Here is a 22500-nt window from a genome sequence, read left to right on the forward strand (position 1 = left end):
AACACTCATTTTTTATCACCCTTTATTTCCTTTTTCCTTCTTTTTCTTTCCTTTCTCATTTATTTTCCCTATTCCTTTCTATCCTCTTTGAATGATCACCCTTTATTTCCCTTTTCCTTCATTTTCTTTCCTTTCTCATTTATTTCTCCACTCCTTTCTATCTCTTTGAATTATCCACACTTACTTTAATCTCTTCAGTACCAAGACACGTGTTCATCAAAATGGGGTCACCTAATATTTCGCCCTTCTTCCATCATTTTCTTCTTTCTTCTCGCTATGCTCCTTTCCGAGAACACTTTTTCCTTCCTCCCTTCAAGACACGATGAAATACACTAATGAGGTGAACAAAATCTCTGGAACTCCCTCCCTGCATCTGTATTTCCGACTTCCTACCACTTGTTTTCTTTTAAGAGGGAAGTATTGAGGCATTTGCTCCCTAATTTTGGCTGACGTTTTTCCATTCGTAGAGAGCCAACACTCAAGTGGGTCTTTTTTTTTAATCTTTCCTTTTTTTTTGCTCTTGGCTGGTTCTTTTCTTTGCATATAAAAAAAAAACATTATGAAATACACGAGTTTTCACAATTTTAAACAGCTTCAGAAACACATGTTGGGATTAGAAAGGTTAGGACTCTGGCTATTAATCTTCTGACCTCCATAGACCCTTCCTAATGCAAATAAAATTGTCTAATCATACCTAAAAATAAGGTAAAAATGCGTCTCATTAAGGAAGGGGTTTAACATGTGTATCACCAATGGAGACGTGTCGTGTAGGAGGCAGTGTGTCTTCCCAGGTGAGGTGGTCGTGTATTTCGCGTCTTGGCCACCAGGTGAGGCTGGGAACTAATTAAACTCCACTCATGCAGAGACAGATTACTGAGTTATATATCACGACGCCTTGCTGCTCCCCTTCTCTCTCTCTCTCTCTCTCTCTCTGTGTGTGTGTGTGTGTGTGTGTGTGTGTGTGTGTGTGTGTGTGTGTGTGTGTGTGTGTGTGTGTGTGTGTGTGTGTGTGTGTGTGTGTGTGTGTGTGTGTAGGGTGGCTGTCAAGAAAGATTAGACAAGCGGGAGGTAAATAAGACGAGAGAGAGAGAGAGAGAGAGAGAGAGAGAGAGAGAGAGAGAGAGAGAGAGTTTAACAATAGAAGTATAAAGGATAGGAAGACTAGAGTGTGAGAGAAGTGGTGTAGTAGCATTGAATTCCTTATAACGCGCTGCTGTGAAGGCTTAGCGCTACACGAATCCTCGCAGCGTGTTCCCCCTTTAGCGCTACACCAATCCTGCACTGTGTTTCCCCTCTGTTATCACGTCACGGTGTTAAAAATGGAAGGGAAACATGTATACTTGATTAAATGCTGTCCAATCTCGTGTAGGTTTTCGCTGTGTGCTGTTACGAGTGCACGAAAATATCCTAGTAGTTATTTATTTATTTTTTTTATATCAATTTTTTTCCGTAGCGCGTTCCACCATGTTATTACTCGAGGTGCAGTGAAATAAGTGCCGAAAAGAGATTCCCTGCTGGATTGGACAGCTTGACGGTACATGACAGGCATCACCACCACCACTACTACTACCACCACCGCCACCATCTCTTTTACCACCACCACCACCACCAGATCAGCTACTCTCTTACTATATACCCACCACCATCACCACTATTGCTAGCCGTCCTCCTTCCCTACACCACCACATCACCACCACATCACCAAACCACCACACCACCAACCTCAGCTCAGTTAATTGAACATTCCACGCACGACCACCAGAGACAACACCACACACACACACACACACACACACACAGCACTTCAGCACTCCCTCCCCCTCCCCCTCTCCGTCTCCCTGTACATCTCTCAGGTGGTGGAATGCGAAGGTATGTAAGTGTACCTGAGTTAATTAGAGTCTATGTACTAATGCAGTCAGGTGTGTGAGCTCTTAATTAGTACAGGTGGTCAAATTCTTACCTTAAGTTGTGGGGTCCTTGCTTCTGGGAGATTAGTGTGTGTGTGTGTGTGTGTGTGTGTGTGTGTGTGTGTGTGTGTGTGTGTGTGTGTGTGTGTGTGTGTGTGTGTGTGTGTGTGTGTGTGTCACTATTTATATTACTCATTTCTTTACCGTGTGGGTGAATCTGCAATGTAATCTTTATGTGTGGGCGTGAAGCGGGTGATGTGTGTACCAGAGAGAGAGAGAGAGAGAGAGAGAGAGAGAGAGAGAGAGAGAGAGCAGACAGACAGACAGACACGCAGACAGTAAGAAGGAAAAAAGAAAATAGAACATAAAGAAAAAAGATTACCACCACCAACAACATCAAAACAACAAATGAAGAAAAAACAACACCACCACACCACCACCACCACCACTAACAACAACAACAACAACAACAACAAGAAGTGTGGATGACACCAGAACATAAACACACAGGTAAAGTGAACACACAGCCACACTTCACACCTGACACACGGACCTCCGCCAAACAGTACGACGGGAAAGACAAGATCACATGGCAAGAGAGCAATGCACAGGTAACAAACGCGCTGAGAGACAAAGTTACGATGTGGTGGAGTGCTTCTTTATCTTCCTTCCTCCTTCCTTGAGATGAGTCGAGTTGAGGAAGATAGAAAACGCGGGTGAAACTAGAAGAGTTGTAGTTGGTGGGAAGGGAGGTGTTGGGGTCTATAGCCAGAAAGGAAATGAAGTGGGAGTGTGAAGGTGACTCTCCCATCTTATTTCCTCCTTCCTTTCTCCATCTTCCTTCCTTCCTTTCTTCCTTCTTCATCCTCCTCCCTTCCGTCCTCTCTTTTTCATATTTTTTCAGTTTTTCATAATTTTCCACTTCCACTTCTTCATCTTCTTTCCTTCCCTCCTTCTTCCTCTCTTCATCTTTCTTTCCTTCCTTCTTCATTCTCCTTCCTTTCTTCATCTCCTTTCCTTCCTTCCTTTCTTTGTCTTTTTTCATAATTTTCCATTTCTTTTCATCCTTTTATCATCGACCTTTACTTCCTGCATTCCTCCTCCTGCTACTCCTCCTCCTCCTCCTCTTCCTCCTGCTACTTCTCTTCCTCCTCCTCCTCCTCCTCCTCCTCCTCCTCCTCCTCCTCCTCCTCCTCCTCCTCTTTACCTTCAGTAAATTTAGTACCATGATGTTGATACGATTCGACACCCAGCTTGTCAGAGAGAGAGAGAGAGAGAGAGAGAGAGAGAGAGAGAGAGAGAGAGAGAGAGAGAGCTACAAACAATGGGATTACTTGATCGAATTTGGAAGCTTATTGGCAAAACACTACAACTTTTGAACGAGAGAGAGAGAGAGAGAGAGAGAGAGAGAGAGAGAGAGAGAGAGAGAGAGATGATGTATGTGTCTTCCTTTTCATTGCTTGTGTGTGTATGGAGACCGGCAGCTGGGAGGGGAGGGATTGGGAGAGAGGGAGCAATGGTGGGAGAGATGAAGAGGGAGGGAGATTAAGCTCTGAGAGAGAGAGAGAGAGAGAGAGAGAGAGAGAGAGAGAGAGAGAGAGAGAGAGAGTGGTATGGCTAAGAGTGAGAGATCAGATATATTTAGTTGTGCACGTGTTGGAAGTGAAGACGAGAGACACAAAAAGAGAATAAAAGAGAGAGAGAGAGAGAGAGAGAGAGAGAGAGAGAGAGAGAGAGAGAGAGAGAGAGAGAGAGAGAGAAATTGCGGTGAAGTTGTTTTTTTCTTATTATTCTCAAAGTACCGAAACCGAGAGAGAGAGAGAGAGAGAGAGAGAGAGAGAGAGAGAGAGAGATCAAAAGCCTTCCGAATTGTACTAGCAGTGTCTGACTCACGCATTGAAAAGCTACTTGGCATCTCTACCCGTTGCCGTGGCGGGGAGGGAATGGGGGAGACACACACGCACACACTCCTGCCAGACGCACGACAAATTTTTCCCCCAGCCTCCTACCACCACCAGTGTCTTCGTCTCCTTCACTCTAAGCTTTTCCTCCTCCAACACCTCATAGCTCTCCAAATCCTCAGTAACATTTGTTCCTTCTGCGGCGTATGATGGGCAGCCGGCGTGAGCGAGGCAGCCAGCGGTCAAACGGGGAAGTACTCTCTCTATTTTTGGCCCCATGTTTTCCCCTCGACGGAGGCTGAGAGGGAATGAGGGGGCGGGAGAGGGGAAACTAACCAGTCGCGATTTGAGGGGTGAGGTGTGGGGGTGTCGGCCGCGCTGGTAGTGGCTTTCTGTCTCTCTCTCTCTTTCTCCTTGAAGCTTTTTTTTACAATCCCGGCTATTCCGTCCTCGCATCTTAGGTTCCTTTCCCGGCGCGGTGTGGAGGGAGGACACAGGATTCCACACTTGAGGTAAGGGATCGAAAAGGTGTCCTAAGGGTGTCCTGGTCCTTGTCCCTGCCTTTGCTATCCTGTCCTTGCCTTTCATCCACTGTCTCTTTCAATTTCTAGGCGGTGTGTGTGTGTGTGTGTGTGTGTGTGTGTGTGTGTGTGATGCCGCGTTGCAAAAATTTATCCCGGATTGCTTTGTGTGTGTGTGTGTGTGTGTGTGTGTGTGTGTGTTTTATTCATTATTGTTTTTGAATCCCTTCATATCCTCCAGTGCTAATTCTAATGTCGATAGGAATAAAAAAGTTTGCGTCTCTCTCTCTCTCTCTCTCTCTCTCTCTCTCTCTCTCTCTCTCTCAGGTACCGTTATTATCGTCACTTAACTAAGAAAAACACTATTAAAGCAAATACTACTACTACTACTACTACTACTACTACTACTACTACTACTACTACTACTACTACCACCGATCATAACTCTCATCTCCAAACACCATTACTACCACTGAAACAACACCACCACTATCACCACTGAAATTACTGCAATCACCACCAACACCTCGCAACACCACCACTACCAACACCAGTAGCAGGAAAGTGGTGACAGTGGTGGGGATGATGATGGTGATGGTGGTGGTGATGGTGGTGGTGGCGTAGAGGGAATTACTTTTGCTTTCCAACTGTAGTCATTAATGTGGTGGTGATGGTGGTGCTGGTGATGCTGGTGGTGTTGAGAGGTGGTGCAGAAATTAGTGCTTTTGTGGTGTTTGGCTTTGTTGTTGTTGTTAGTGGTGGTGGTAGTTATTATTATTATTATTATTATTATTATTATTATTATTATTATTATTACAAGTGTGTGTGTGTGTGTGTGTGTGTGTGTGTGTGTGTGTGTTTTGTGTGAGTTCAACCTTTTATGTTGAGTTATTACTTACATCCTTCATAATTTATAAACATTAGAGGCGAACAAACAGACGAATAACTTTGAAGTGCACATAATTCACACACACACACACACACACACACACACACACACACACACACACACACATGTTCCCAGGCTTTGGTGTTGCGTCAGGGATGGTGTGTGTGTGTGTGTGTGTGTGTGTGTGCGTGTAATGTATTGTGCAGTGAGGGTGTTGTGGTAATCAAGGTGTGTGTGTGTGTGTGTGTGTGTGTGTGTGTGTGCAGGTGTGTGGAGCGGCCAATCATCTTAATGGACACTTTCCCATCTTGACCAATCACACACTACACTAACGGGCCAATCAGAGATAACACACACACACACACACACACACACACACACACACACACACACACATGATTTATTTAGTGTTTTTTTTATTTTTAAAGAATTTATGTACAAATCAGAATGAAAATACGATGATAAAGAATAAATTGATGAAATAGAAGATGAAAATGGAAAGAAAAATAAGAAATGAGGTAGAATAAAGTGAACATTATGTATAGAAAGAAAACAAAATAAGAGAGAAAAATGAAATGATATAAAAAATACAAAACTCAAATACAAGAAAAAAAAAACGAAAAAATGCAAAATACAAGAGAAAATCATGTATTAAAAACGAGCAATAGAAAAAAAAAAAATCGAAAAAATACAAAAAACTCAGATACAGGAAAAATGAAAAAGAAAACGAGAAAATACAAAATAAAAGAGAAAATGATGTATTGAAGAAATGAATAGGAAAAAGGAAAATGAAATGAAAAAAAAAAATACAAAAGCTCAAAATGCAAGACAAATACAAGGGAGGGAAAGGGAGAAAAATGTGACAAGTGGACAAGAAGAAAAGAGAAAAAAAGAGGAAGAAGAAGAAGAAAAGACGAAAAAAAAGTAGGTAAAAGGAAAACAAGGATTAAAAAAAAGAAAAAGACTCAAAATAGAAGACGAATACAATGGAGGTAAAAGAAAAGAATAGAAAGAAGAAGAAAAAGATGGAAAAAAACACTCGGTAAAAGAAAAACAAGGATCAAAAAACACAAAACTAGACAGAACAAACAGAAGGAGGCGACACATCTAATGCTTGACCATCTCACTGAGCCATTCCAGGGAGCCAATGAGATCCAAACTAACCCAAATGACAACTTAAGGTGACTATACTTAAAGGGAAGGGGGTCGTGGCTATACTGTCTAATTAAAGGGAGAGGGGAAATTCCTTACACCTGTACTGCTTAAAGAAAAGGGGCTGGCTATACCGTCTAATTAAAGGGACAGAGAGGGGAAATTCTCTCCACCTGTACTACTTAAAGGAAAGGGGTGTGGCTATACCGTCTAATTAAAGGGAGAGGGGAAAGAGGAAAGGGAGAGGGGAAAGAGAGAGGGGAACATTTCTTACACCTATCAACCACTTCTCTTAATCCTTCCCTTTCCCCTTTCCTTATTCCATTCTTCCCCTCTCTACTCGTATCAGAGAGAGAGAGAGAGAGAGAGAGAGAGAGAGAGAGAGAGAGAGAGAGAGAGAGAGAGAGAGTGTAATGACTAATGAGGCAGTTTGTGAGGAAGGATGGGAGGAGAGGAGAAAGAATGGATAGGAAAAAAAAATAATGGACAGAGGAGAAGGAAGAGGAGAAGGAGGAAGAAGAAAAAGAAGAAGGAGGTGGTGGAAGAGGAAGAGGAGGAAGAGGAGGAGGAGGAGGAAGAGGAGGAGGAGCTTGGTAAGAAGGGAAGGGAGATAAATTCAGTGGTAAGGAGGCAAGAAATGAAAGTAGACAAGGAAAAAGAGAAGAAGAAGAAGAAGAAGAAGAAGAAGACGATGATGAAAAGTTACGAGTGGCAAAAGAAATAAAGAAAAAAAAAGTAATAGACGAAAGAAACACAGAGAGAGAGAGAGAGAGAGAGAGAGAGAGAGAGAGAGAGAGAGAGAGAGAGAGAGAGAGAGAGAGAGAGAATTAAGGTGACGAAGCTAATATAGAGACAACAACATGCTATACTACCTACCTGTAAGCTTACAATCCTTTCGTGCGATCTCAGGTGTCACCTTACCAATTACCGTGAGAGAGAGAGAGAGAGAGAGAGAGAGAGAGAGAGAGAGAGAGAGAGTTTTAATGATCGTGTCAAAAAGGAGCTAAGCCAGTGAAGTCCAGAACAGCTGATAATTTGATACCCAAAAATCGTATTCGAATTCCAAGCAAAAAAAATTAAAACAGTGACGCATGAATGACTACTTACAAGAGAGAGAGAGAGAGAGAGAGAGAGAGAGAGAGAGAGAGAGAGAGAGAGAGAGAGATTGATACCTGCAATAAAAACTGGAGGAAAGAGACAATGAGACGGAATGGATGTGAAAGGAAAACGAAGCAGAACAAATAGGAGTGAAGAGGAATGGGAAAGAGGGAGGGAGGAAGACAGTGAGTGAGTGAGGAGGAGGAGAAGGAGGAGGAGGAGGAGGAGGAGGAGGATAATGGGGAGGGAAAACAGTGAGACAAGCGGGATGGCTAAAGGGACAACCGAGAATTGGAGATGAAAAATGAGAGAGAGAGAGAGAGAGAGAGAGAGAGAGAGAGAGAGAGAGAGAGAGAGAGAGAGAGAGAGAGAGAGAGAGAGAGAGATCAGGAAAACCTCAAGAAGAACACTAGAAAAAAAACATCAAGAAGGAAGAAAAAAGGAGTATGTGATGAGTGAGTGAGTATGAGGGAGTGAGAAGGGAATGAAGAAATGAGAGAAATGGAGAAATGGTGTCGAGATGCCCATTAGAAGAAGGAAATGGAGTGGCGTGGTAATAGTGATCGGTGGCGAGAAGTGGGTGGGTGGAATGTGGATTACTGGGAACTGGGAGAGAGATGAGGGAGACAGAGAGGGGGAGAGAGAGAGTGGGAGAGGTAAGTGACGCGAAGGAAAAACGTGGGAGGTGCCTGTAGGAGAAAAGTATTGAATGTTACTGGGAGAAGGAAAACCATTGTATAGTAGTATTGGGTGTAGCATTAACCCCTTCAGTAGCATGACGCGTTTCCATATTCATTCTGGTGACTGTTTGGTGACTTTATACAGCTTCAGAAACTCATGTGGGCGGTTGAAATAGTGAAGACTGTGGCCATGAATCCTCTGACCTCCATAGACCCTTCCTAATGTCAATAAAATGGTCTAATCGTGCACAAATCTCGAGGTAGAAATGTGTCCCAGTACTGAAGGAGTCAAAATAGTGAAGACTGTGGCCATTAATCTTCTGATCTCCATAGATCCTTCCTAATATCAATAAAATGGTCTAATCGTACGCAAATCTCAAGATAAGAAATATGTCCCAGTATTAAAGTGCAATTGTATAGTATAAAGCATATTTGAGTAGTATTAGATGAATTTTAAGTGGTTTTAGATATATTTAAGTAGTATAAAATGTATTTGAGTGTAATATTAAGTTGGTGTGTTTGAGTGAATATCATGTGCTGTGTGGTACGAATGTGCTACAGAAAACTAATGACAGGTATGTGGTAGGTGCGAGGGAGTGCATAGAAGGTCAGGGGAGATGCCATTGATGCAAGGAGGAATAAAGTGACAGGTATGTGTGGAGGTGACAGAAAGAAGAAGTGCATGGGAGTGTTTGTGGTCCTCAGGTAAACATGCGGCGACTGTCACAGGTATAGTGATCGAATTAACCCCTTCAGTACTGGGAGACATTTTCTACCTTGAGTTTTGGGTGGAATTAGACAATTTTACTACATTACAAAACGTCGATGGAAGCCAGAAGATTAATGGCCAGAGTCTTCACCATTTTAATCCCCGACATAAGTTTCTGAGTCTGTATAAAGTCACCAAACAGTAAGCAGAATGAATATGGAAACACGTCATGCTACTGAATGGGTGAAGGAGGTAAACTATAAACTGGAGAGGAAACGAGTGGAAAATCAGTGAATCGAAGGGGGAACGAAGGCAGGAACGAGCGAGTTAAGGTAAATTGGGAGAAGGAATGAGTGGAGACGAGGTGGAGTGAGCGACGGAACAAGTGGAATGATGGACAGGAAATGAGTGAGAGGTGAGTTGACTGATGGAGCTTTAGAAGGAATGAGCGAGTTAGGAGTGTGTAGTTTAGAGAGGGTGAGTGAATTAATGAGTGAGTGAGTGAGTAAAGGAGACAAGGAGTGAACGAACAGGTAATAAACTAGAAGATGAGTGAGTGAGTGAGTGAGTGAGTGCGTGAGTGACTGACTGACTGAAAAAGTACACGTGACTCTCAAATATAAATGTCCCCACTTAGGTTTTTATTAAATGAAAATAAAACTTGTACGGAGAATGAGGAGGAGGAGGTGAAGAAGAAGGACGATGACGATGGCGAGGAGGAGGAGGAGGAGGAGGAGGAGGAGGAGGAGTGCTCTGGAGATAATGATTCCCCTCTTGAGCAAAAGCGAAGTGGAAGTTATTGTTTAAGAGTTGTGTGAGTGTGTGTGCTTTTTCTTCCCTGCTTTCATTATTTCTTTTTTATTTCGACTCTTCTTTTCTCTTTCGCTTCCCTCACATTTTTTTCTGTATCCTTCTTTTTTCTCTGGCTTTCATCCTCTTTTTTTTCCGTTTCGTTTCTATTTTCGTCCATTGTTTCTTCTCTCCTTTCGCTCTTAATCTTGCTTGTTTTGTGATTTTTTAGTTTTTTCTATTTTTATCATGGTTATAGTGATACTACTACTTTTGCTACTACTGTTACTACTACTACTACTACTACTACTACTACTACTACTACTACCACCACCATAAAATCCTTCATCTATATCATAAAAGCTGATTCTTTTTGAATAATGGATGTAATAATAATAATAATAATAATAATAATAATAATAATAATAATAATAAAGTGTTTGTCGGTATTTTAATGAGTGTCGGCACGGAGCCTGATCCTCCTGACACATGAGACTTGCTGTCACATGTGTCAGGCGCCAGGCTGACTGCCACCACCACCACCACCATCACCACCAACTAACACCTCCGCTAACTTCATTATCTATTTCCCCTCTTCTCTTCCCCCTCTTGATCCACGTCCCCTTTTCGTCCCCCCTTACCTTCTTCCCCTTTGCTTCTCTTCCTCTCCTTCTTTATTCTCTCTATTTCCTCTCTTCTCATCACCTTCTCCCTCTCGTCCCACCACCACCACCACCACCACCACCATAACCACATCAACTAACACCACCACAAACTCCCATGTGATACCCCACCTACTGTACCTCCACCACGTCCACCACCACCACACCAGCACCCTCAACACCTCTACTTAACACCCACCACCTCCGCCACCAATGTTGACACCACCTTCATCACCAGTCTCATCACCACACAAACTGTAACTCTCGCACCATCAACATCAGAAGCACCACAGTAACTGCTGCACCACCACCAACACCATCACCATCACCACCAGCAGGGCCGCGGTGTGATGAACGTCGGTGTGAAGGTGGAAGGTGAAAAATAGGCACTGGTAGAGAACGTGACTCATTGAACCTTAGTGCCAGACGTGAGGGTGCCAGGTAGTGCCCGAGTTTACCAGGCACTCCCAGCGGTGAGGGTTTTATCAGCCCCTTGGGTGGTGGTGGTGGTGGTGGTGTGGATGTGGTGTTAGGTTAGTTCAGTTTCCTTTGCTGGTGGTGGTGGTGGTGATGGTGTTGGTGATGGTGGTGAGAATGTGTAGGGGGTTAGTTCAGTTTACATTAGATGGGTTTACTTTGCTGGTGATGGTGGTGGTGGTGGTGGTGGTGGTGGTGAGAATGTGATGTTAGGTTAGTTGAGTTCAGCTTAGTTGAGTTTGCTTTGGTGATGATGGTGATGGTGGTGGTTGCAGGAGTGGTGATGATGCTGGTAGTGGTGGTGGTGGTGGTGGCAATAGTGTTAAGTTAATTTAGTTCCATTTCGTTTCGTTCATATTGATAAGGATAAGATTAACAGTAGTAGTAGTGGTGGTGGTGGTGGTGGTGGTGGTGGTGGTAGCAGCAATCAAGGGTACAGAGAGCAGACAGCGTACAAGTTCTAGGGATTCAATGACCAGCAGAAGCAGAAGTAGCAGAAGCAGTAGCAGTAGTAGCCTATCAGTGCATTATTTTTGCCAGCGTCCCCTTAACAGAGAGAGAGAGAGAGAGAGAGAGAGAGAGAGAGAGAGAGAGTTTACTTTCCCCACCAACGCTAATAAGCACCCTCGTTTTCTTTCATTTGGACGCTCAATCAACCAGAGTCTTCAGTCGCTGAGGTGAGGGAGGCACGGAGATGGGCGTGGTTTGTGGTCGAGTGGGCGTGCCTTGTGGTCAACTGTGTGTGGCTTGTGGTCGAGTGGGCGTGGCTTGTGGTCGACTTGATGTGGCTTGTGGTCGAGTGGGCGTAGCTTGTGGTCATGAGGGCGGGGCTTGTGGTGAAGAGGGAGTAGCTAATGGGAAATGGGAGGGTCTTGAATAAAACAGGTTTGGGAGAAACAGAAGATGGTGAGGGAGATAATGATAGGGAAATAGGGAAATGACGTGGGAAGTTATTGATGTGGGAAGTTTTCGATAGGGAAATGATGTGGAGATAAATGATGATGTTGGAAATAAAAAAAAAGATGTGTAATTGATTTTTTTTTCACGTCAAACCCTCATTATTCATATTTCCTCATATTCCCTTTCATTCTTTCCCCATTTTTGTCTATCCTCACATTCTTTTCCCCTTGTTTCTCTTCCCCTCCTCCTTTCTTATTCTTTTTTAGTTCCCCTCTTCTATTCTTCTATCTCACTTCCCCTTTCTGTCTACCCTTATCTTCATTTTCCCCTTTCTTTTCTTCTCCTCCTTCCTTATTCTCTCTATTTCCCCTCATCTCTTCCCTTCCTACTTCACCTCCCTTTTCTCTCCATCCTTTCCTTTTTCTCCTTGCTTCTCTTCCCCTCCTCCCCTCTTTATTTCCCTTTTCTCTTCCCCTCTTCCCTCGCATGCCCGAACTACCGCCACCAGCTTCCAAGGTCACCAAAGGAGCATACAATGAATAGCTTAAGGTTTTTTGCACCCTCCCCTGTATTCCTCACATTCCTTCCTCCCCTCGCTTAAACGCTACACCTTTTTCCCCTCGCCTCCCTGTCTTGTTTCCCCTCTGTTTTCCTTGCTCTCTGCCTCTTTTCCTTCTGGTATCTCTTGCTTTATTTATATCTGGGTTGGTTTTTGTATTATTTTGTTATCTCTCTTTTTTTTTTATCTAAGTTTTATTGTAGTTCATTAGTTTATCTTTATTTTTTTTGTTTTGTATCTTGGTTCGTGTTTTTTTTCTTTTTTTTTCTTGGTTCTTGCTGTGAATTTTTTTTTCTATAATCATTCTGTTTTTTCTTTTTTCTTTTTATCTCTTTCCATTATTTTCTTTTTCGTTTCTACTCCTTCCATTCTTCAATTTCTTTCCAGCCATCTCTTCCTATTATCATCTTTTTCCTCTTCCTAGTCTTCTTCCTTTCCTATTATCATTCTGTCCTCTCATTTTTTTTTATCCTCTTCCATCATTTTCTTTTTCTTTCTATTCCTTCCAATCTTCAATTTTTTTTTCTAGTCATCTCTTGCTACTGTCATCTTTTCCTCCTAGTTTTCCTCTCCTCCCAAACTTTTCTATAATCATTCTGTCCTCTCTCATTTATTCCCTTTCATCATTTCTTTCTCCTCATTCCAATCTTCAATTTCTTTCTAACTTTCTCTTTCTACTATTTTTTTTCCTCTTCCTAATCTTCCTTCCTTCCTTTCTTCCTTAGTTACTTAAATTTTCTCCTGCTTATCTCTTCTCCTTCCTTTATTCCTTTCCTCCTTCCGTTCCTATCTACTTCTTCCTCTTCTCTTCCCTCTTTCCTCTCCTTCTGTATTCCTCTTCCTCCTTTCTTCTCCTTCCTTCAATTCTTTTATCTTCCTCTTCTCTTTCTCTTTCCTCCCATCTTCCTCCCTTTCTTCTCCTTCCTTCATATCTATCCTTCTTCCATCCTCCTCCATTGATATCACTCACTGTATTCCACACAAGACACACTCCTTCACCATTTCTCTGTTGCCTGTGCATTTCCATTACACTAATTACTCTCTCCCTTGCATCTCACACATATATGCATGCTAATCCTCATATTTAAGCATGCATACAAGCAGGAAGCAGGAAGGGTGAGGGTCAGCACGCAGTAGGCTGATGAAGATTGCTGAAAACAGGATGAAGGAAAGTAGAAGGAGGGAAGTAAGAGCGAGAGAAGAGCAAAAAAAAGGAGAGAGGGTAAGGCAAGGAAGGATTATAGCAAGGATGAAGGGAAGGAGGAAGAAGGGAAAAAAATGAGATTATGAGGGGAAAAGAAGGAAGGAGAGAGAGGGGTGATAAGGAGGGGAGAAAGGAATGGAGAGAAGTGGGAAAGGAAAAGAAGAGAGGAGAGAGGACAGAAGGAGAGTAGGGGAGGAAACAGGAGAGAACAGAGAGATGGAAGGATCGAAGGAGGAAAGAAATGAAGGAAGAAAGGGAGGAAGAGGAATGAAGAAGGGCAGGAAACAGGAGAGGAAGAAGGGGAAGAAATAGATAGGAACGGAAGGAGGGAAGGGACGAAGGTAGGAAGAAGATAGGGAGAAGAAGTGAATAGGAGGAAACTAAGTAAGGAAGGAAGGAAAGAAGGAAGGAAATAGGGAGGAGGAGAGATAAAAAGGAGAAAAGTAAGTTGGAAAGGAAGGAATGAAAAAGGGAAGAAGGAAAATAGGAAGAAGGAAGAGAAATTAATAGAAGGAAAGTAAGTAAGAAAGGAAGGAAGAAAGAAGGAAGGAAGGAAAATAGGAAGGAAGAGAAAAGAGGAATAGAATGAAAAGGAAGAAAGAAAAAGAAAAACAGGAAGATGGAGAGATGAAAGAAAGTAAGAAAGGAATGAATGAATGAATGGGAAGGAAGGAGGGAAGGAAGGAGGAGAGATGAATAGAATGAATGAAGGAATGAAGAAAGGAAGGAGGAGGAAGATGGAGAGAAAGATGGCGGTGTTTACTGATGGAGCAACAGAGTGATGGATTTGGCCCCTCACCCCTCCCCTTGACAAACCAAAATATCCGTGCCTTCTTATTTTTTCTTCATTTCTTGTCGATCGTGGCCAACCAATCTACCCTTTTGTGTGTTTATTTACCCTCGCGTCTCTCTCTCTCTCTCTCTCTCTCTCTCTCATCATCATCATCATCATCATCACATATGCAAACTATTTCATTATTCAGGCTGTTTTTATTCATTATTTCAGACAGGCTAAAAAAATTTCTATTCATTCATTTATTTACTTGTGTATGATGTATGCTTGCTTATTTATATTGTGTGTGAATGCGTGTGTGTGTGTGTGTGTGTGTGTGTGTGTGTGTGTGTGAGAGAGAGAGAGAGAGAGAGAGAGAGAGAGAGAGAGAGAGAGAGAGAGAGAGAGAGAGAGAGAGAGTGATGGTCAATATTTCTTCTCGCATTACCTGTGGAACCATTAGCTTAATTGTTTGTGTATAAAGGAACCTCACCTGCCCGGGTTCACTTTGAGCCTAGTAGACTTTCCTCACCTGGTCCTGATGCACAATTCTAACGCGTCACGCTACACACGTATCTGATAAACGACCGGCCTTCCTGTGCCGCCGTGGTACAGTGGAACCATGCGTGCTTTGGGGTCCGAGGGGTCTCCAAGCGTGCGGGTTCGAATCCTGTTCATGGTCCGAGTGTAGGTTGGGCTTCCTCACTCGGGGCAATGGTTTCCTAGCGGGTGGGCTTTGAGATAGGAGGTACCACAAAAAAGTATTCCCTTTAGCCCAGAAACTCCCGTGAAAAGCCCACATGGTATAAATAAAAAAAAGATAATGGTAATAAAAGTGAGAAAAAATTGAACACGACAAGGTAACTGAATCCCATTGTCAGAAACGCTCTTCTCTCTCACCGCGACTATTTTCCAAGGCCACAGAGATGACTAGCGGGATTTGCAAGTATGTTTCTCCAGTAAAACGTGTGGAAATCTTGTCACTCTGTCTCTAGAACCGTAAAACATCTTAAAAACGCTCTTTTCTCTCACTACGACTATTTTCCAAGGCCATAGAGATGACTAGAGGGGTTTTCAAGTGCGTTTTTTCTTGTTAATAGTGTGAAAATCTTGTCAGTCTGCCTCTAGAACCGTAAAAACACCTTAAAACGGTCCTCTCTCTCAGCACGACTATTTTCCAAGGCCACAGAGATGACTAGAGGGGTTTTCAAGTGTGTTTCTCCAGTAAAACGTGAAATCTCGTCAGTCTACCACTAGAACCGTAAAAACATCTTAAAAACACTCTTCTCTCTCACCACAACTATTTTCCAAGGATTAGCGGAGTTTTCAAGTGTAATTTTCCTGTTAATGGTGTGGAAATCTTGCCACTCTGCCTCTGGAATTGTAATAACACCTTAAAAAACGTTCTTCTCTCTCACCGCGCCTATTTTCCAAGGGGATTTTCGAGAGTGTTTCTCCAGTTAAACGCGTGGAAATCATGTCAATCTGCCTCTAGAACCGTAAAAAACACCTTAAGAAATAAAGCCTTTGGAAATAATGGAGGTGAAGCGCAGAAGTGTTTGAGAATACGAGCCTTAATTTTACCCGAAGTTTTAATTTTTATTTTTACATTAATCTTGTCATTGTATTATTTATTGGTTTCTTCTACCCGCCTTATGTTTATCTCCTCCTCCACCTCCAACTCCTCCTCCTTTCCTCGGCAGGTGAGACGAATGGGGGTCGATATTCCTTTATTCTGATTGATGTGGCGCGAAGTTGACAGAAATGAATAGAGAATGAGGAAAGAAAAAAGAAAATTCACGATCGAGAGTTAGATAAGATGGCGACGATTGAGACGGTGCAGAGAGAGAGAGAGAGAGAGAGAGAGAGAGAGAGAGAGAGAGAGAGAGAGAGAGAGAGAGAGGTTAAACAATACAGAAAAAAAAGTAATAAGAAAAGAGAGCACATGAATAAAACATGTAATAATCTTGCTTAGAGAGAGAGAGAGAGAGAGAGAGAGAGAGAGAGAGAGAGAGAGAGAGAGAGAGAGAGAGAGGAAGAGAAGAAAAAAATGAGAAAAAATGATATAAATAAAAATCCTCATCTCCATTTTGATTTGCTGAGCCAAAAAAAAAAAAAATGTTAATAGAAGCAAAGAAACAGAGATAAAATAAAAGAAATAAAAAAGAAAACGGAAATGACAAAAAAAAAAAAAGAAAGAAAGAAAGTAAGAAAAACGAGAGAACTGCAGACATTAAAGAGAATTGTTGAAGATCCAAACCAAGAAACTGTTTCTCCTTTGTTTTGTAAGTCGAGTAATATTTAATTCGTGAAGCGGAAATGATCTTAGCTCGTAAAAAGAGGAGTGGTGTTTGTATATTAAGTCAAAGAATGCTATTATTTGCTCGTAAACTGAGGAATACTGTGCTTTGTTCGTAAATTGACATATACAGCTTTGTTCATAAACTGAGGTATACAAATTTTGTTCGTAAGTTGAGGAATATAGTTTTTTTCTTCGTAAGCTGAAAATACATTGTTTAATTGTTCGTAAGCAGAGGAATACAGTGTTTTGTTGGTCGTAATCTGGGAATACAGTGTTTTATTGTTAGCAAACTGAAGAATACAGTTTTTTTGTTCGTAAGCCGAGGAATACAATTTTGTTTGTAAATTGAGATATACAGTTTTGTTCGTGAGCTGAGGAATACAGTGTGTTTGTTCGTAAATTGAGGAATACATTTTCAATCGTAAGTCTTGTTTGTAAATTGTTTTGGCAAGTTATTTATGATTTTATTAAGAAAAACACAATTTTTATATTTCACTCTGAACTGTTTACACTTACAAACATTATGCTCTAGAGGAAAAAGACAATAATTTGAATAAGTAGAAAGAAAAAGAAAGAAGGAGGAGAGAAGAGAAGAAGGAAAAGAAGGAGGAGGAATAGGAAGAAGAAGAGGAGGAGGAGGAGGAGGAGGAGGAGGAGGAGGAGGAGGAGGAGGAGGAGGAGGAAAAGGAGGTGAAGGGAGAAGAAGGAAGAGAAGGAGGAGAAGTAGGAAGAATAGGAGGACGAGTAGAAGGAGGAGGAGGAGAAAGGAAAAGGAGGAGGAGGAGGAGGAAGAGGAAGAAGAGGAGGAGGGAAAAGAAAGAGCAGGAGGAAGAAGAAGAGGAGGAGGAAAGTGATAAGAATTGCTACAAGAGAGACAATTCTTCTTCTTCTTTCTTTTACTCTTATTTCTTTCCTCCAGAGTTTGTTTTCCTCCATTTTCTTTTCTGGGGATTTTGTGAAAGTTGTGTGCGTGCGTACGTGCGGGTGTGTGTGTGTGTGTGTGTGTGTGTGTGTGTGTGTGTGTGTGTGTGTGTGTGTGTGTGTGTGTGTGTGTGTGTAGACACATATAGTCGAGTGAGTGTTGGCACGGCAGATGTTGTGGTGTTGTTTTATGGCGTAGAGTGAGTGTGAAATAAAACAAAAAAGGTGGTTCAACTTTAACATTATGAAGGAGAACTGAAGAACATGCTGTGGTAGTGGTGGTGGTGGTGGTGGTGGCGTCTCCTACACAGTGTTAGTATTCGTAAGCCACCGGAGGGAAGACAAACTTAAAAAAGATGGAATTAACCCCTTCAGTAGCATGCCATGTTTCCATATTCCTTCTGCTTACTGTTTGGTGACTGCACAGCTTCAGAAACTCATGTGGGGGGTTAAGATAGTGAAGACTCTGGCTATTAAACTTCTGACCTCCATAGACCCTTGCTAATATCAATAAAATGGTCTAATCGTACTCAAAACTCGAGATAAAAATGTGTCCCAGTACTGAAGAGGTTAAAATAGTGAAGACTGTGACCATTAATCTTCTGACCTCCATAGACCCTTGGTAATGTCAATAAAATGGTCTAATCGTACACAAAACTCAAGGTAAAAATGTGTCCCAATACTGAAAGGGTTTAAGAGTCATCTTATCTAGAATTACAGAAAGACTAAAGATAAAACCACACCCTTGAAAATACTGCGAGGGACCGTGCCAAGTTAGAACGGAGATGTTTACGCGAGAGTCGTAAAGAAGTCAGGCAAAACAGTAGAATTTCGAGGCAGGCAGGGAGACTCTTTTAAGATGCAGTGACACACGAGTACACCGAGGCATCGCACCATCGTCTTAGTGAAGGAGGAGTCACTGTTTGGCCCTTTTTCACGCCCTTTGTACCTCTCCCTCCCTTTCCTCCACTTCTTTCCTCCACCCACTTTTTTTTCGCGTTAGTAAGGAAGGAGTCACTGTTCGGCCTTTTATCACGCCATTTTTACCCTCTCCCTTTCCTCTACTTCTTTCCTCCACTTCTTTCCTCCACCCACTTAATGTACCACCCGTTTTCATCTCTTCCTCCCTTTCCTCCACTTCCTTCCCCACTGCTTCTCCTCCACTGCTTCCCCCTCCACTTCTCTCCCTCAAGCTTCTCTGAAAACATTATACCTGGCAGATAGCGAGGCGTCACAATGCTTCAGGTAAAAAGGCATCACTTTATCTCTTTATTCTCTCTTCTTAGCTCCCTCCACTAGCACTTTGCCATCTTTTCTTCCTTTATTCTTATTTCTCCTTATTCTTCTTCTTAATCTTACTTTTATTTTTAACCCTTTCAATACCGTGCCACGTTTTCATATTCATTGTGGTTACTATTTGGTGATTCTATACAGCTTGAGATACTCATGTGGGGGATTAAAATAGTGAAGACTGTGGCCATTGATCTTCCGACCTCCATAGAGCCTTCCTAATGCAAATAAAATGGTCTAATCGTACACAAAACACAAGGTAAAAATGTGTCCCAGTGCTGAATAGATTAAAAAAGTGAAGACTGTGGCCATTAGTCTTCTGACCTCCATAGAGCCTTCCTAATACAAATAAAATCGTGTAATCACACCGCCACCACAAACACACACCAGGGCAACACACTAACACAGACAGAGATTTCACTATAAACCTCCATAGAACCTTCCCATTACTCTTACTTCCCAAAACACTCCCTTTCTAATTTTTCTCCATTTACTCCTCTCTGTTATAGCCAAATGCCGATACTTTCATCCCCTTTATCCTTCACTAACTTGTTGCCTTTGATTTTCCTACCATCAATACCTCCATCCTCTTATCTTCCACCACCACCACAGCCACGAAGCTTAAGATCACCCAGCCTTCCTCTCCCGCCTCCCGCCCTACTTATATGCAAATCAGAGGTGTAGAGAGAGCTGTGGATCGAAGGAAGGCAACAAGAGAGGTTAAATAAGATAGAAGAAAAGTGAAGATGATGGAAAATTGAGATATTGTTTGGTGGTGAATAGCGAATAGAGGCTTGTTTGTGTGTGTGTAGGGGGGATGGCTTTAAAGGGTGAAAAGATAGTAAGCTAGCTAAAGAAACGAGAAAGAGAGAAAGGCTCTATCTTTTTTCTTACTTTCTTACTTTCTTTCATCCCGTAGGTTTGTGTGTGAAGGGGGAGAGGTGGTTTAAAGGGTGAAAAGATAGTTAGATAAAGAAAAGAGAGGGAGAGAAAGCCCCTATCTTTTCTCTTACTTTCTTTCATCCCTTCTCTTCTCATTCACTTTTCCTAGAGCTAGTTTACTATATTTTCACACCCCCCTATCTAAAAAAAAAATTTGTGGGTGTGTTCCAGGGTGCGTTTGTGTTACCTCTCTTATTTTCCTTCATTAAACGCTTCCATTAGCCCTTCCCTTTTACCTATTCTCACCTGTACCCTCAGATATCCACCCCATTTTTCCTTCAACCTCTCCTCAATATTTCCAAGCATTCAGCCTTATCTAGCCCTCAACTAACCAACCATCCACACTCCACACTAGCCCCTTTCTCTATTCTCAGTCCCATTTACCCATCAACCAAACACAGCCACTATTCCCCTTTCCTCTATCTCCATACCCCCAACCATTCACCTTCCTTTAAACCCCCATTCACACCCCCACCATTCACCTCTCTACACCCACAATGCACTTCACGGTCACCCCTTTCCTAAAACCATGACTCACATATTTCACAGATCAGAAGCGTTTTCCCTTTCATTCCCCTTCACTCCCCTTCACTTCCCCATCACTTCCCCTTCATTCCCTCCCCTTCAGTCCCCCAGTTTGCAGAGTCAGCAGGTGGGAATTGAGCTCAGTATCCCCTCTCCCTGTCAGCAGGTGACCCCGTGACCTGCAGGAAAAAGGGTCATTTGAGGTCATGTATTTTGACCCTTTGCTAGTTCCCTCTCGTTCCCTTCCTTATTGTTGTTATTGGGAGTGATTTGTTTTTTGTACTCTCTCCCTCTCTCTCTCTCTCTCTCTCTCTCTCTCTTTCTCTCTTGTTTTTGTTTTTTGTTTTTGTTCTTTCCTAAGCGCCAATTTTTCTTTTTTTCCTTCTATTTTCTTTTTTCTTCGTTATTGATGTTTTCTCTCTCTCTCTCTCTCTCTCTCTCTCTCTCTCTCTCTCTCTCTCTCTCTCTCTCTCTCTCTCTCTCTCCTTCAAATGTTTTTATTTTACGTTTTATTTTTATTTTATTTTACTTTTTTTTTCATCTTTTCTTTTTTTTTCTTTTTCAATTCAGAGACGTAAAGTTTTTTTTTTTCATATTGTTTGGATTATTTTCTTTCATCATAGTTTCCTTTCTGGCTCAGGGATGTTTCTGTGTGTGTGCGTGCGTGTGTGTGTGTGTGGGTGTGTGTGTGTGTGTGTGTGTGTGTGTGTGTGTGGGAGTTGTATATACATGACGGCCACTGTGTACGTATAGATGCCTCCAATGTATACACAGAAGATACCACACACACACACACACACACACACACACACACACACACACACACACACACACACACACACACACACACACACACACACACACACACACACACACACACACACACACACGTATTTCTTTCCACCTCCAACCACTCCCATTTCGAACTATTGTCTCCTCCTCCTCCTCCTCCTCCTCCTCCTCCTCCTCCTCCTCCTCGTTTTTCCATTTTCCTTTTGCTCTCTTCCTTGTCTTCCAATTCTTGCCTCCTCTTCATGGCCTCATAATTCTTTCCTATCTCTCTCTCTTCCTTCCTTCTTTTCTTGTCTCCCTCCCTCCTTCCTTCCTTCATACCTTTCTTTACTTTCCTCTCCCTTTTCCCCTCTTTCATTTATTCTCCTCCCACTTCTTACCTTTCCACTCTTCTGCTTCCTGCATCTTCACTCTTTCCCCGCCTATCTTCCTTTTTTCTCTCTCCTCCCTTCCTTTCCTCCTTCCCTCCCTCCCTTCCTCTCGTCCTCTCCTCCTCCTCCTCCTCCTCCTCCTCCACCATCTGGCTCACTTCAGAAATATGTGGATGAGGTAAACTTCGCTCCCTGATGCTCCTCCGCCCTAGTTTGAGTCAAATAGAGGGAACCAACCGAATGCTCTCTCTCTCTCTCTCTCTCTCTCTCTCTCTCTCTCTCTCTCTCTCTCTCTCTCTCTCTCTCTCTCTCTCGGGGTTATTGTATTTCATGTATATGTGCATACGGAAGTCACAGGGCTACACACACACAAACACACACACACACACACACACACACACACACACACACACACACACACACACACACACACACACACACACACACACACACACACACAGGCATCTAATGTGTTTACGATGGCGGAGAGGCAGAAAGGAGAGAGAAGATAGAGAGGGAATGGAGGAAAAGCGGAGGAGGGGTGATGTCGGGGAGAGAGAGAGAGAGAGAGAGAGAGAGAGAGAGAGAGAGAGAGAGAGAGAGAGAGAGAGAGAGAGAGCGTATACTATTTGCTATGTCAGGTGAGTGTGTATAAAAACAGGTTGTATGTCTTTATTGCGTGTGTGTGTGTGTGTGTGTGTGTGTGTGTGTGTGTGTGTGTGTGTGTGTGTGTGTGTGTGTGTGTGAAACAGACTGATCAACTCCAGTAGACTGATTGGCTGACTGAATTACTGACCCACTAATTAACTTGAATCACTTACTCACTCACTCATTCACTCACTCACTCACTCACTCATACACTCCCTCTCACACTTCCTCACTCACGCACTCACTCACTCACTCACTCACTCACTCACTCACTAAATTATCCGCTGAATTAAGTGACTGACTGACTGACTGACTGACTGATTGACTGACTGACTAATTGACTCACAGTTGACTCACACATGCCTGCTCTCTCTCTCTCTCTCTCTCTCTCTCTCTCTCTCTCTCTCTCTCTCTCTCTCTCTCTCTCTCTCTCTCTCTCTCTCTCTCTCTCTCTCAGGTAGCAGACAGTCCATATTGCATTACCATTTG

The 22500-nt window shown here is 42.6% G+C and overlaps 1 protein-coding gene and 1 long non-coding RNA gene across 2 annotated transcripts in view; both read left to right on the forward strand.

Moving 5' to 3' along the window:
- The window catches only part of LOC123509461, a 304302-nt gene that overhangs the window by 73836 nt on the left and 207966 nt on the right, over positions 1 to 22500 (forward strand).
- LOC123509948 overlaps positions 3937 to 22500 on the forward strand; it is a 140426-nt gene continuing 121862 nt past the window's right edge. The window contains exon 1 of the long non-coding RNA XR_006676334.1: positions 3937 to 4320. This is a non-coding gene — a long non-coding RNA (uncharacterized LOC123509948). The remainder of the gene's footprint in view (positions 4321 to 22500) is intronic.

The sequence above is a fragment of the Portunus trituberculatus genome, chromosome 27 (assembly GCF_017591435.1).
Source record: "Portunus trituberculatus isolate SZX2019 chromosome 27, ASM1759143v1, whole genome shotgun sequence".
NCBI classification, from domain to species: domain Eukaryota; kingdom Metazoa; phylum Arthropoda; class Malacostraca; order Decapoda; family Portunidae; genus Portunus; species Portunus trituberculatus.